This window comes from Phodopus roborovskii, unplaced genomic scaffold (genome assembly GCF_943737965.1).
Source record: "Phodopus roborovskii unplaced genomic scaffold, PHOROB, whole genome shotgun sequence".
Taxonomy (NCBI): domain Eukaryota; kingdom Metazoa; phylum Chordata; class Mammalia; order Rodentia; family Cricetidae; genus Phodopus; species Phodopus roborovskii.
The window spans coordinates 77,012-91,314 of NW_026126614.1; the positions used below are offsets into that span (position 1 = coordinate 77,012).

The 14,303-nt window shown below is 40.0% G+C and overlaps 1 pseudogene; it reads right to left on the minus strand.

Annotated features, from left to right (window-relative positions):
• Nucleotides 1-11,367, minus strand: part of LOC127237808 (metabotropic glutamate receptor 1-like) — an 88,375-nt pseudogene extending 77,008 nt beyond the window's left edge.
• Nucleotides 11,368-14,303: the final 2,936 nt, after the last annotated feature.

Genomic DNA, 14,303 nt, shown 5'->3' on the forward strand with positions numbered 1-14,303 from the left:
GGTCGAGGTGTCCCTTCACTGGAATAGAAACCCCAACTAAGACAAATAGACAAATAAATACAAATGACAGACAAAGAAGAAATAGAGTTTAAAAAAAGCATCATAGCCAATCATCACCTTTTATGACTATTGGGTTACAGACATGCGTATGTTTCTCCAAGTTCATCACTAACTCGCAAACAGTCGTGTACATAGAAAGGGGTCATGTGTGAGGGTGAGTGAGAGCTGACAGGACAGGAGGGCGATAGGATGAAACGAGTAAACAGAGTGCATTATATGCCTGTATAAAATTGTAGAATAATAAACCGTATTAAGTAGAAGCTAACGTGGGATGAGGGATAGACTAGCATTGGGTAACTTGAATAGGCCAAGAAGAACTTGCTCCGTTGCTGTAGGATCCCTACTTGTGACCCAATGGGAAAATATGTTTGGAAGATTATGAGGTTGACTTCAGACAAATTTCAGGTCAATTAGTGGTTTGTCAAGGTCACTATGTTTTATGAAAGGACCTCTTGAAAAGAATTCTATAACCTGGGCCCCCACAACACAATTAGATCTCTGCAGCCATGCACAATAATATATAAAGTTCTCAATTGTGACAGGACATGTCCCTGCCAAGGTGAACGCTTGAGCAACACCTTACATAGCCATGCACTGTTCTTGACTGTGCTGTTTGGAAGAGGGGTACGCCACTATTCATAAATATTTGTTTGCACTTCATTCCAAGGAAACGTTCAGAAAACATTTCTCTGTGCTCTGAGACCAAAGGAAGGCAAAAGGCTTTAAATTTCCATTCAGAATGAACTCAACAAAATGCATTGTTCTTTTTTGCTGCAAAAACCCTAGAAATTTACACTTGACAGTTCTGCGTTTGTATCTCCATGATACATTCATGTAAATTTGCATTTAAGATTTAATCTTCATATTTCTAAGACATGATATTATTGACAAAGATAAACTTTTACTTTTTGTATTATTTTTATTCATTTTGAGAGTCACGCATATCAAATGAGCTCCACAGTCCTATAATAAAAATGCAGACATACTTATGAAAATTAGCATTAGCATAAAGAAGAGGAATTAACCTGTTAACCTTTCCAGATTATTGATAGCTACATTTCTGTCATTCATTTTATACTTCTGTGTTTTTTATTTATTTTTTGGGGGGGGGTATGAAACTGCTGTTAGTTTCCATAGAAACCTTTATTAAGCATCATTTCAGATTTTGCTATGTAAATAGAGTTTACATTCATTAGATTGCTGATTTGGACACTGAGGGTACTGAGCCAAGGCTGAGTGATTTGGAAATCACTAAGACTAATTAAAAAGTGCTTTATGCAAAGTCCATATCGCTGTCTAATTAGACGACGCCATCAGGGGATTTGGAGATGTGTTGGAAAAGCACAAACTGACATAGTGTACCTCCTAAAATTTTAATCATTGTGAGGACAGTGGAAAGAGTCGCATTATGTAAACCAGTCAGTCTCTTGTAGCATTCAGCTTATCTACTGAAGGGATTTGTATCATGTTTGCACTGGAACAGCACTTTATCTTTCCTAACAAGAAAACACTGGACAGGTCCCTGGGATTCTTGCTGAAGACGCTCTGAGCTAGAAAGTACCTGTAGATGCCTCACTGACTCATTTACATTTCTTTTAGCTGATGGATGCCCTTCCTTAACCTCTGAGTCTCAGGTCGAACAACTGTAACATGATAATAGTATCTACTTCACACAGATGCTTAGCAAATTTAATAAGATAATTTGAGTTTCTTTGCAAGGAAATACTGCAAACTTGAATGACTTCAAGGGATTGGTTCTAAGACAATCCTCTTTTACAGACACCAAAACCTAAGGGTAGTCAGGTCTTTTGCATAAGCTAGAATAAAAGTTGAATATAAAATAAGCATATCCTCTTGTTTATGAGTATCAAATCTCCAGGTCAGCTGTAATGTTGGAGACAGTGTACATTCTACGACATAGGTTAAGGATAATGGCAAGGAGGAAGTCTGTACATATTACTGATGCAATGTCCCTCGAGTTGTTTCACATTTGGTTGAGTGTATGTTGGGGTTGACTGTACTTACACAATGCTAAGTTCTAGTGCCAAGTGTCGTAATTGACCAGAGAAAGACAGTGATACTGAATGCGCTTCTTGAAAGTTGTAAATTTAACATAATTCTATCCAAAAGTATGAAAAACAGACAAAAAAATCAATATAATCAATCCTTAATCTCCTATACACATCGTTAAAAGACATTTTCTTTGCATTACTATAGAAATGCTAATGTATTTTTTTCTGATTTTAAAAGCATTGCAGTGACAGGTGTGGTGGCACACACCCATTAATCCCAACACTCAGGAGTTAGAAACAGGTGGATCTCTGGAGTTTGAAGCCAGTCTGGTCTACATAATTTTATAGTGAATTCCAAAGCAGTAGAAGCTACACAGTAAGACCCTGTCTCAAAAAAGAAAAGAGAAAAAGAAAATAAAAGGAAAAACGCTTGTAATGCAATTTACTTACCCACAATTAATTACTGATAAATTTTTGGAGTATTTTCATCTTTTCATGTAATTTTAAGTCATATATTTGGTATATTACATATGACCTTTTAAATGCAACTGCTGCTTTTATTTATGGATTCTTTTTTTCCTATCAAACTTTCAATGGTTACATAACATTTTGCACATAGGTAATGTATCGTTTAGTCCTTTCTCATCCTATTAATTCTAGACCATCAACATTAAGCAAGATGCTGCAATGAGGTAACAAGAAAATCTTTCTAACCCATGCCTTTCCATTCTAGAATTTTTTTTTCTTGAAGTTTTGCTTCCAGAAGTGGAATTAACTTCCAGAAGTTCACTCTGTAGACATGGGTAGTTCTTAGGCTTTTTGAAAATAAAATGTTTCAAAAGTCAACTCCTACCAGCACTGCATGAGACACTCTCTGGTGTTTTTCCATTTTGATTGCGTTGTGATAATCACAGCGTGTGTGTAATTCAGTATCTCACATTCGGGAGGATTATACTTCCCATGTTTTTGATATTACAGTTTGGCTTTATAGTCCCCGTTCAATAGCTCTGTAGTATTCTTTCCCATAAAAGCACTATAATTACTTAGCCATTCTTAACTTATTGTTGGACACTTAGGATGCTTCCAATTTTCCTTATTAAAAAATAATGAATATGAGACAGAGGGTTTTTCTTGACTGTTGCTGTTACTATTTTTAGATTGTTCCCTTATAATAGATTCCTAAACATGTAATTACCAGCCTAAACGCATGGTAGCTTGGGATCTCTTAGAAACACATATATAATTTTGTGGTTGGGCAGTGTGTTAATTAAGAGCATAAGTTTACCAAACGTACTGTGTCCTCAGCCTCTTTTTAAATAGACTCCATTTATAGTCACAACTTTGGTTTTATTTCTCTACTTTATTTCTCATTACTACCAATTGGAAGCAAATGGGAACAATGCTTTTTAATTTAGTGTATACTTGTATTTGTCTGTTGTCTATGGTAGAATGAGATAATTTTGTGGTAATGTCCACCAATTCATGGCTTCTATGATATTGATGGCTAGTCAATATGTTTCCTCAAAACACACATTGATATTTAATTGGAATTGACAGCATTAATAAACTCAATCTTTAGAAACTGAATCGTCAAGAGACCATACGAAGGGTGTTATTGCCAATATTGCAATAGGGGAATGTTGATAAAATGCTATAGGGCTGTCCCCATTCTGTCTCCCAGCCTGCTTATTCCTTACACTATGAGCAGGATGATGTAGCCCTTCACTTGTAGACTTCCAGCCTCTAGAATCCTGAAAAGCTGAACATCCCTTATTAGTAATTTTCACCAGTTACAGTAGCAGAAAACAGAATAAGGTATCTGGTAAGATAGCATTCCAAGAGTCCTGGCATGCAGAGTTGTACCACAGTAGCTTTGAGACTACCATTAGTTTTCAGACTGTACTTCATTTTATGATACGTTTGCTTTATTATTAATTTTACTGTTATGGAGATGTTCCAACTTTGGATTTACTTATCATACAAGACAGATCAAAGACATATTATTGTTTGTCTATTAGCTGAGATAGGTTCTAATTTATTTTCATCCACGGTGTCCTAAGGTTTAACTTTCCTTTTTCCCTTTGGAAGTTTGGCCCCAGTGGCAAATTACAATCCTGAAGATCAACCAAGAAACTGACTGTCAATCAGGGTTGAGGAAAATATTATGTCTGTCCACCCCTCCTCTGCATTTGCTCTGTGAAACAGGCTGGCTTAGAACTCACACTAGATTTTAGCAGGGACTCACCACACCCAATTTTTCCCTACTTCTTAAATCTCAATTAACATTCAATTTATTAGTCCCCAGTCCAAGCGTCCATGGCCTTAGCCTACTCTCATCTGCTTCTCAGAACCCTGTTTCTGTGCTGTGAAAACATTAGAGCTCACCTCCAGAAAAAACATGAATCAGAAGGAGGCAAGTTCTTGGGGAATATCTCTGAGATCTTCCAGTCCCCAGATTACTCCAGCCCTGAGAGATGAGCCATGTCCAGCCAAGAGCAGAATAACCTCCTAGGGGACCCCCAGATTCACAAACTAAATAAATTATTGTTATTTAAAAGTGCAACCATTGGTAGTGGCTTGTTTTGAAGGTATATCAATAGATAACTGGTGAATATTCTCTGTAACCTTATAGTCTATGACCCTGACAGAACAATGGTTTAATTCAATTAAGGAACAGAGCTGAGCCTAGGGAATGTTTAGTGTATTTTTCCCTCCTGAGAGGAATGGTACAACATTACATCTGGATCTCACAGAACAAAGCCCAATGTTTGTATAGTTCCTGAGATAAAGAGGATTTAGCTAAGGCAGTGAGGCTACACAATCTAGGAATTCTAGTATACACAGAGGTGATATTAAGAAAGGGACCCTTTTACGATCATGTGTTATTTGTGCTGTGCTGAGTTCCATGAAAATATGTACCAAAGCTTAGATAGAAGCATAATATCCTCTAACTTTGTGTTGAATCTATACACCATAATTTCTCAAGTGTTATTGTCACAGAGCGATGAAACCGAGAATAATTTCATGCATTATGCACAGTATTCACCAGCTGCCTATTTCCTATCAATATTTTTGTTATCATTGGTAATCTGTACCACTTCAAAAATTAATTTATTTAAGATTCAATTTTGTTGTTTTAAAATTGTGTGTGTGTGTGTGTGTGTGTGTGTATGCATGGGCATGCATGAGCTGGAGTTACAAGTGGGCCCTTTGCAAGAGCAATACCCTCTGTTAACTACTGAGCCATCTCCAGTGCCCTAAAATGTTTTATGTGTGTTTGTGAGTATAAGCACATGCATGTGCTCGTGTGCACACCTTTTCTTTTGTTCATTCGTATGAGAGCCAAGAGTATTGCCAGGTGTCATCTTCCACCATTTTCTACCTATTTCTGCCCAGGAAGGGTCTCTTCATATACCTGAAACTTGCTTTTAATTAGAGAACTTAAGTGAGCTCACTACCCTCCCCTACTCAGAACTGGGGTTATCAGTATTTGTGTCTCTTGGGTGCTGGGTTCTGAACTCTGGTCTTCATGGCTACAGAGAACTGCTGAGTGACCTGTCCACCCTCTATCTGTTGGGTTTTGTTTGTGTGTGTGTGTGTGTGTGTGTGTGTGTGTGTGTGTGTGTGTGTGTGTTTTGTTTTTCTAGACAGGGTTTCACTGTGTAGCCAGGGCTGTCCTGGAACTCCCTCTATAGGCCAGGCTGGTCTCGATCTCACAGAGATTCACCTGCCACTGCTTCTGGAGTGCTGTAATTAAAGGTGTGCCCTAGCAAGTCTGGTGATTTGTTTTATTTTTAAGATAATGTCTCATTATGTAGCCCAGGATGCCTTCAAACTCTTAATCCTCCTGCCTCAGCTTCCTAAATGCTAGAATTAGAGGCCTGGACCATCATGATAGGTTCCTTCTTGATACTGTTAGTCAGTACTATCAAATATAGTGACCACATGTGCCTTAACCAAGTTTCAATTTAAATTTACTAAAGATAAATGAATCTAATTTTTGGCTCCTCTGTTTCACAAGCCACAGTTATGTGTCGGTAGCCACACATGGCTGGAGGCCAACTTAGTGGACAGCAGTTAAGCAGATTTCCATTCCTAGAGAAAGCGCTATTGACCAGCACTGTTCTATACTGTGTACTATTTTACCAATTCCACAAATGAGAATTCCATTGTCTTCCTGATGATTTGGGTGACTTGTGTTGAATTTTCTAACCGAAGAGGACAGCTCCAAGTCAATTCACTTATATTTCATAATCCAAAGCTACCAGCTTTCAGTCAGCTTTGCAGGTCTTGGTGGATGACATCTACCTCTTCAAAGCAGAGTCATGCTTGACAGTCTGTCAGCCAATCCCTTCAGCCCAATCAGGATCTCATTCAGGATCACCTCAGACGGGAATCTCAGGCTCCATCCTCCCGCCATTGCCATAGCCTCATCTCAGGGGACTTCATTGGTACTTCCGGTTGGCTGGCCCCTCCCACCTTTCCCCCATGCTGGGACTCTCACTGGTTCTAAAAGCACTGGCCTTGCGTTGCCCTTCTACCAGGCCAGTGTTTGTTCTTATGCTCACGTGCTCTTCCCGCTTTCCGGGAAGCTCCTGCTAATGTTGGTATGCTGACACTCATCACCCTCAAGTCTGTGGTGCTCTTCCCAGCAAGGTTTCCTCCACTTGTCCTTTCTGAATTGCAGTCCTCTGATTCCATTGGTCCTTACCAGAGCTCTTATGATTAGGTAATAATGGGCACCCCCACCCGGTTACTAAGGCTTTCCTCCTTCTGTTCTTTTGTTCTTCTTCCGTTGCGTCTGTCTTTTTCAATGTTTTTCCCTCAGTTGAGCTATAAGCCCTTTGCAATAGTAGGTACTTATTAAATATTTATTGAATGAAAGAAGCATATTTCCTATACAATAAGTCTTCAAGAAAAGCATTTCTGTACCCTAAGAAAATGAAAGCTAAATAGATTATTTAGTTAAGAAAAATTAGCTAAGCTTTCAGAGATGCAAGACCTGTCTTCAAGGATGTTACAGTTTAAGTACAAAAGCATTTCTTAGAAAACAGAACAAGAAAGGCAATGTAGCATTAAGAGCCAAGTAAACTGATACAGGCTGTGTGCATAGCCCCAATTCCATTGTTTCTCTTTGAGAGAGAGAGAGAGACTGCCACTGCTCATTCTAAACACATTGGGTTTCTAAACAAGGAGACTGAGAAGATTTATTGGACTTTCAGAATTCTTAGCCTCTATGAGTCTATTTTAGAGAAAAAAAAAAGCCAAAATGTGTGCATGGCAAACAGATTCTCTGTGTAGTTCCTCCCCACCACTTCCTCCTGCCTCTCAGATAGGTTGTATTCTTAATTTCCCTGTAAGCCATGCTGTAGATGTTCTAAAAGCCTAGATTGGAAACAGATTTATACCAAGCAATTCCCCCAGGGAATTCTATTAAATATGACCAAGTAAGACCTATCATATTCTATTTACATACATAGGCATTATAAACTTTTCATATATCAAATTTAAGTATTACTGAAAATAGAATATTTTTCCAGACATTGGAGGTACATGCCTTTAATCCCAACACTTGGGAGGCAGAGGCAGGTGGATCTCTGTGAGTTCAAGACCAGCTTTGTCTACAGAGTAAGGTCCAGGACAGGCTCCAAAGCAATACAGAGAAACCCTGCTTTGAAAAACCAAAGAAAGAAAAAAAAATAGAATATTCTATGTAATAAACATTTTTATCATATCTTGTAAAAGCTCATTGTCTTGGGTTATTTTCTCTTTCACTTTGATTATGCCTTAAAAGAATACATGCTCACAGTTCAAGAGATATAGATAATACTCTTCTCTTTCCAATTGCTTCTATCCACAAGCTCTATGCAAGCTAGTATGTAAACAATCAATTTCTAGGATGTTCTAAGTATCTGATAACCTCACTCCAGGAAACCCACACTTTTGTTATGCACTCTAAAATGAGGTCTTTAGTAGAGTTCAATCTATCATTATGGGTAAATCTTCATGCCATACCATCTTGGTATGATCACATTGCTTGGAATGGCATTATGATCATAGATCACACTGGAAAAATGACAAGAGGCATCAATGTCTCTACCCAATAATGATAAATCACATAATAGTTACAGTGTTATAAATCAATGTTAAATAACTTTCTAGGGGAAAACATCACCCTGTGGGGTCCACCAAGCCCCCAGACACCCTGGGAAGACATGCTACCCTTCCTCCTGGCTTGAGTGAGCAGTGCACCAGCAGCTGCTGTCCACCCGGAAGGCAGGTGAGACTGCCCTTTCTTGGTACCTGTATCCACAAACAGCATGTTTGTTGCATGACCCTAAAATGATGCCACACACTTTCCCCCTGACCTGTGGATTAAAGTAGTCACAGAGGAAAAGACCAGATCAATGTTGCGTATATGTGTCTGTGGCTACCATCACTTACGTGAGCAAAACCACCTTTTCCCTCTAGTTCAAATACAAAATGCCTGACTGCACTGTTTGCTTGTCGTCTACTTGTGTTCTTTCTTCTTGTCACTAACTCCACAAGAGACTAGTCTTTCCAACATGTAGGAACACAAATCCATGGTGGAAGGGCACAATATACACTTGCTTCATTTAAGATCTTTTATAAGCTAAGCTTTCATTTATTCTCCCTTAGATTCCCATTCACAGCCTGTAACAGAAGAAGAGAAGATGACCCACACCGAGCTGCTGCTTTGCCCACAGTTACCTGTGCAGACTTTTTTTAAAGTTGGGGTTTTCCAGGAGGTGTCCAGGTAGGCGACACTGGAACCGATGTTGCCAGAACTCGGGGAACCAAGGATTCCTTGTGTTGGTATCTAGTCTCAGCTTCAGGAAGTAGTCATCGAATGACCTGACCTCTGGGGACTGTAGCTTTATTGTGATTCCTCCATTGGCTTCCACCTCGTAGCCTTCGATGACTTCATCTCTGTCTGCCCATCCATCACTAAAACAATTGAGAGATTGGGGTGAGGAGAGAAGAAGACAATGTCTCACAAGTGAGTATTTGTGAGTATTTACAAACAAAGCAATCCAGAGACGTTAAAGTCTGCTTTAAGCCACTGTAACTACCCCTTAGTGGTTACCCTTTATTAGACAGGAGAAAGTTGTGGAAGTGAAAGTTCCCGCTTGGGTATTTGCATAGGGAAAGTGACTACAGCCAAAATTCACCGAGCCTTTTCTAGTCAGGGGATTCTGTTCATCGCTTTCATGGAATGGAGATTTCAGAAATTATCCGAAGTTTTGCTGGGTTCCGGCAATCAAGTTCCCATGTCTAGTTCTCACAATGCTGAATAATAAAATCATCTCCACACTGGCGACAACAAAGTCCAAATGCCCAGATTTTTCACACTGAGCACTCAACATGTGAGGGGAACCCGGCAGGTGGTCATGGCAGCAAAACCAAGTGTGAAGAGGCGAGAATGAAAATTCGGTTTAGATGGACTTCATCAACCAGGACCACGACGTCAGGGAGTCTGATGCCAGGTGCTTTATTAACAACAGATTTAAACATAGGACAATTTGGAAAACAGTTTTCTGTTATAAAAATTCCCTGGTGAACAAGGAAGTGTACTTACTCAGGGTACATGTTATTTCTTCCAACAAGAACGGCTCTAGCTTAAGGGCCAAGGAAAGGTCTGACCTGGTCTTGACCATACAGAAATTATAGGGGTCACTTGAGATATTAGCCACCTCTGGTCATGGTTGTGGGTGCTTTGGGCAGGACCTCTGGCTCCAGAGATAATGCAAAGGCCTTTTAGACTATTAAGTATCTCTGCTCTCCAGCCTGGTCTCCAGAGCTAGTTCCAGGACAGCCAGGGCTGCTACACAGAGAAACCCTGTCTCAAAAACCAAACAAACAAACAAAAAGTATCTCTAGTCCTTGTTGAGGGGAGCTTGTGGGAGCCCCTGGCTATAAGGGTCATTTAGATTGCTACCTACTTCCAGTCCTGATGTAGAAGCTTGATATGGTTTGATCCAACAAATAAAACAGATAATAGTGTTATTAATCACCTCCAAATACCATCTTTCTTGATGGAAGAACAGGTTTTCCATCTTTCCCATTAGAAAGACAATCTGTGGTCTTAACATTCCTGGTCTCCCTGGGGAATTTGTGGGTGCAAGAACTTGATTGCTGTGCTCCTAAAAAATGTGGTTTCAACATTGTAGTCAAAGCATTACAAGTGTGAAGGAAAAGGTTAATTTAGTAGTGTTTGCTCCTGAGATATTTTCTCCCATTTAGCCAGATCATTTTCCCAGTGCTATCCCAAAATAACAGCATTTGTGGAAAACCATCTCACTCCCAGATATAAAGAGCCCTCCTGCTCACTAAATGAATGCCACTAACATATTACCCAGAAGGTTGGGTTTTTAAACCTTCTGGGGCAGTCACATTTTCCATGAGTGACATAGTATCAATTAAACTCTAGAGTATATGTGACCTGAGAGGTACCAAGAGCTGAGCACACAAAGAGCCTTTCTTTATGAATGATTATTACTGTATGTGAAACACATTGAACTCAGCTGCACTGAATTAAAAGAAAGGAGGTTTTTAGGGGCCAAGGGAAACATTGGAAAAACACCACAAGACGCCATGAAGAGGTTGGTCTGGGTGACTACGCCATCTGGGTTTGTTTATTGTCACATATAAATTAATCTCATAACTTCTCACAAAACCCAGGAGGCAAAGTTTAGCATACATTTCAAAAGGATGGCTCCCAGACTGAAGAAGAAAGATATCCTAAGGTTTTAAAAACCGGCAAGCAGTTGGGCGTGGGGGGTTGTCTCAAAGGATAATAATTTACAATTATTTACAAATAATTTACAATTACAGGTTTGCCAAAGCAGTGTGTAAATTAAAGGGAAGTTGGGACCCGCCCCCAGGAAGCTTATTAGAGCTAATAGGCATGTTAAGAACACCTTGGCCAGAGAGTAGATTTATCAGTAGACACAGGCACATAGCACAGCCAGCTGAAATTAATGGAACATGATGCTATAGTCTGTGCTACAGAAAGTCTTGTTTGCTTTTCACAGAGCAAGGAACCTGGAAGCGTGCATTTGACTGAGCACCGCTCACCCCTGGTTACCTGGGAATATGTGCTGTCTCCTGAGCTGAGCTAGTTGGTTGAGTTCCTAGAAGGCCCCTAGTGAACCACCATGAGTTACATCTTCAACAGGTCCAGAGTGATAAAGAGTAAGGCAGAAAGTGCGTCCGTGAGTTTAAGGGACTTGGAGGCACAGCATAGGATAACCAGACCAGAGCATGTGGGCATGTCTCCAACCCTGCTAAGGAAGACATTTCACATCTGCATCCACACCCTTGCCACCATGAGGCTGAGCTACAACCCAACTGAGAATAAAATGCACGATTTCCTGCCTACCTCAGCATCACCGTTTCCGTTATTTATTTAAAGGTAACTTAAGTAGAAAAGGTTTTAAGTAGAGAAACAGATATCTAACAAGAATTACAAATCCTATAAGGTTAAAGAAGTGGCCAGTTTCACCATGAAGCAGACATCGGAAGTTAAACACAGCTGTGCGTGCGTGCGTGTGTGTGTGTGTGTGTGTGTGTGTGTGCGTATGTTTCTATGTATGAGTGTGTGTATGTATGTGTGTGAGAGACAGAGACAGAGAAAGTGTGTGAGAATGTCTATGTATGAGTGTGTCTCTGTGTATGTGTGTATGTATGAGAGAGAGTGTGCAAAGACTTCTGTAAGAAGGTGCGATCTGGAGTCAGCATTAGTCAGAGTGGAGAGAGGCGCCAATGGTCTCTGGTAGAGACAGTCATCCATACAGCTGGAGTAAGAGAGCGTGTCATAGCCTGGGATGGGCATAAACATTCCGGGCTATGGACCAGGGGACAGGCTTAAAATATTGTTGTCCTGTTACTCATAAGGTACCTCTTCCTTCCTCCAGCAGGTGAAGTAACCAGAGTACAGGACCCATGATGGGTTTCTCAGCTCACTGTCACTGAATGTGAGAGATAGTCAAATTGATTTAACAGGCTGACATAGCCACCTTTCTCTCTGATCAATCTACTAAGAAAGGCATGACCTTTAAATCCATATTAAATTAATTGTCTGCTGGAAAGCAATACAAATCATGATGAAAGCCAATAGGAATACATTTAAATTCATACATTCAAATCAATTCTGTTACATCTTAACTACATCTCCAACAGCTGGAGGTTGGAACTGCAGTTCATGTCATGTTAAAGGAGAGCACATCAAAACCGGTTAGACTTTCAAGGGCTTCTACCTATGGTTATTATTTGAAATCAAAATGAATTTCCGCTTAAAGAAAAGAATTAATTTTTTACATAGAGGTCAGTCTGGCCATGTCGCTTCCTCAAATTCAACATTGTGAGAGGTTTATTTAGCTTACCAACTATTTAAGAGATGTGTAACAGTGTATTTTAAATAGACCATGAGTGAAAACTGTACATATGTTTTGCTTCCTCCCTCCCCGTCTCCTCTCCATCCTTTCCCTTCTGTCTTCTCCTCTCTTTCAGTCTCTGTCTTCTTTCTTTCCTTAAGCCCCATTGTTGTAAAAGTAAAATTTAATGTGTTGCTCCAAAGAGCAGAACATTTTTGACCTCCACATCTCAGGAACAAAGCATTATCTGTGAACACAGACCAATTTGCAGTTTAGAGAGTTGGAGCCCTAGATCCTTTGATCACACGTTGAATGCTTTCATCTTCATTAAAGATGGCACCCTTCAAAAGTTACCACTAGTGTTAAATTCAAGAGGTCATGGGGGGGGGTGAGAATGTGGCAGCAAAATCATTCAGGCAGGATTATGGGGTGGATATTTATGTAAGCAGGGTGTGATTAGAATATTATATGTGAGCTTAAAGCTTAAATCTCTTCCCAGTAATATGCAAGGAACTTTTATTGTTGTTGGCCTTTTTTTAATTTTAATTTTTTTTAAAGCAGGTATCATTAAACACTCATGGCTGACCAAGAACTTACAATATAGACCAGTCTGGTTTTGAACTCATAGAGATTTGAACTCTTCTCCAATTAAAGGTGTGTGCCACGACTCCCAGGATATATGAGCAATTTAAATAAAATATTCTATAGAAATATTGGTAAGGTAACAACTTCAGTCTCATACTTTAAATTACTTTATCCATATATCCCTTGCCAAGCACACCTACAGAGAACGTTAAAGGTCATTTTCCTGTTTATCTGTGTTAGGAATTTGGGTGACTTTTTTTTTTTTTTTTTAATGTGTTTTCTATGAAATGCGTTTTAACAGGGAGCCAGAGACATGCCTCACGGCGTACACTGTGCTTGACCTGAGGTGACTTCCATCACCTGGTCAGGGAGTGCTGGGAGGAGAGGAGTCCATTTCAGGCATCACTGGACTCAGAGGCACTTTACTGCCTCTGGCGAGCCTGCGCTGCATCATCTGCTTCCGCATCGTGAGTTCCTTTCCCTGCCCTGAACCTGGAAACAAAACTTCACAATGTAGAGGATCAGGGCAATTGTCTAAGAGAAAACCCAGTCAATCCTTAAGGGTTTCTCAAAAACATCAGAACCCTTGATTCTTACCTCCCTTCAATTATTTTATGTGTGTTTATGTGTGAGCCTACATGTCACATGTGTACATGTGTATGTATTTGCATGTGAGTGCTGGAGGTTGAGAGGACTCTTCCTCAATTGTTCCCTAGCTTATTTTTGTGGTGCAGTTATCGCGGGAGCTGGGACTATTGGCCAGGCTGGCTGGCCAGCGAATTTCAGGGATCCTCCAGCCTCCTCTTCCTCAGGCTGTGAATGCAGGCAACCTCTGGGATGCAGGCAACCGCTGCGCATCTGACTCCTCTCACATTGGCGCTGGGGATAAACTCAGGTTATCCCGCCAGCTTGGCAAGCCCTCAACTGACTGAGTTTTCTCCCTAGGTCCCTGCTCTCCGTAGTTTTATTCAGCAATTCTTCAAAGGGCTGCCTCTCCCTGCCAAGCCGTTTTCCTCTTCCTTATAAAATTTCATACGTAAAGCTTGGATAACTGTAAGATTTCTCCTAATAAACAATTTCTGGCATTAATAACAGGAAAATACTGTTTCTTCAAACTCCATCAGTGATTTCACTAAGCTTCATAGGCATTATTTTTGCAAGAAATAGATAACAAGCATGGGAAATTATAGAATATATTAATGTTCTTTAAATATGCAATTATTTTAGGAAATATATTCATATTTTACAA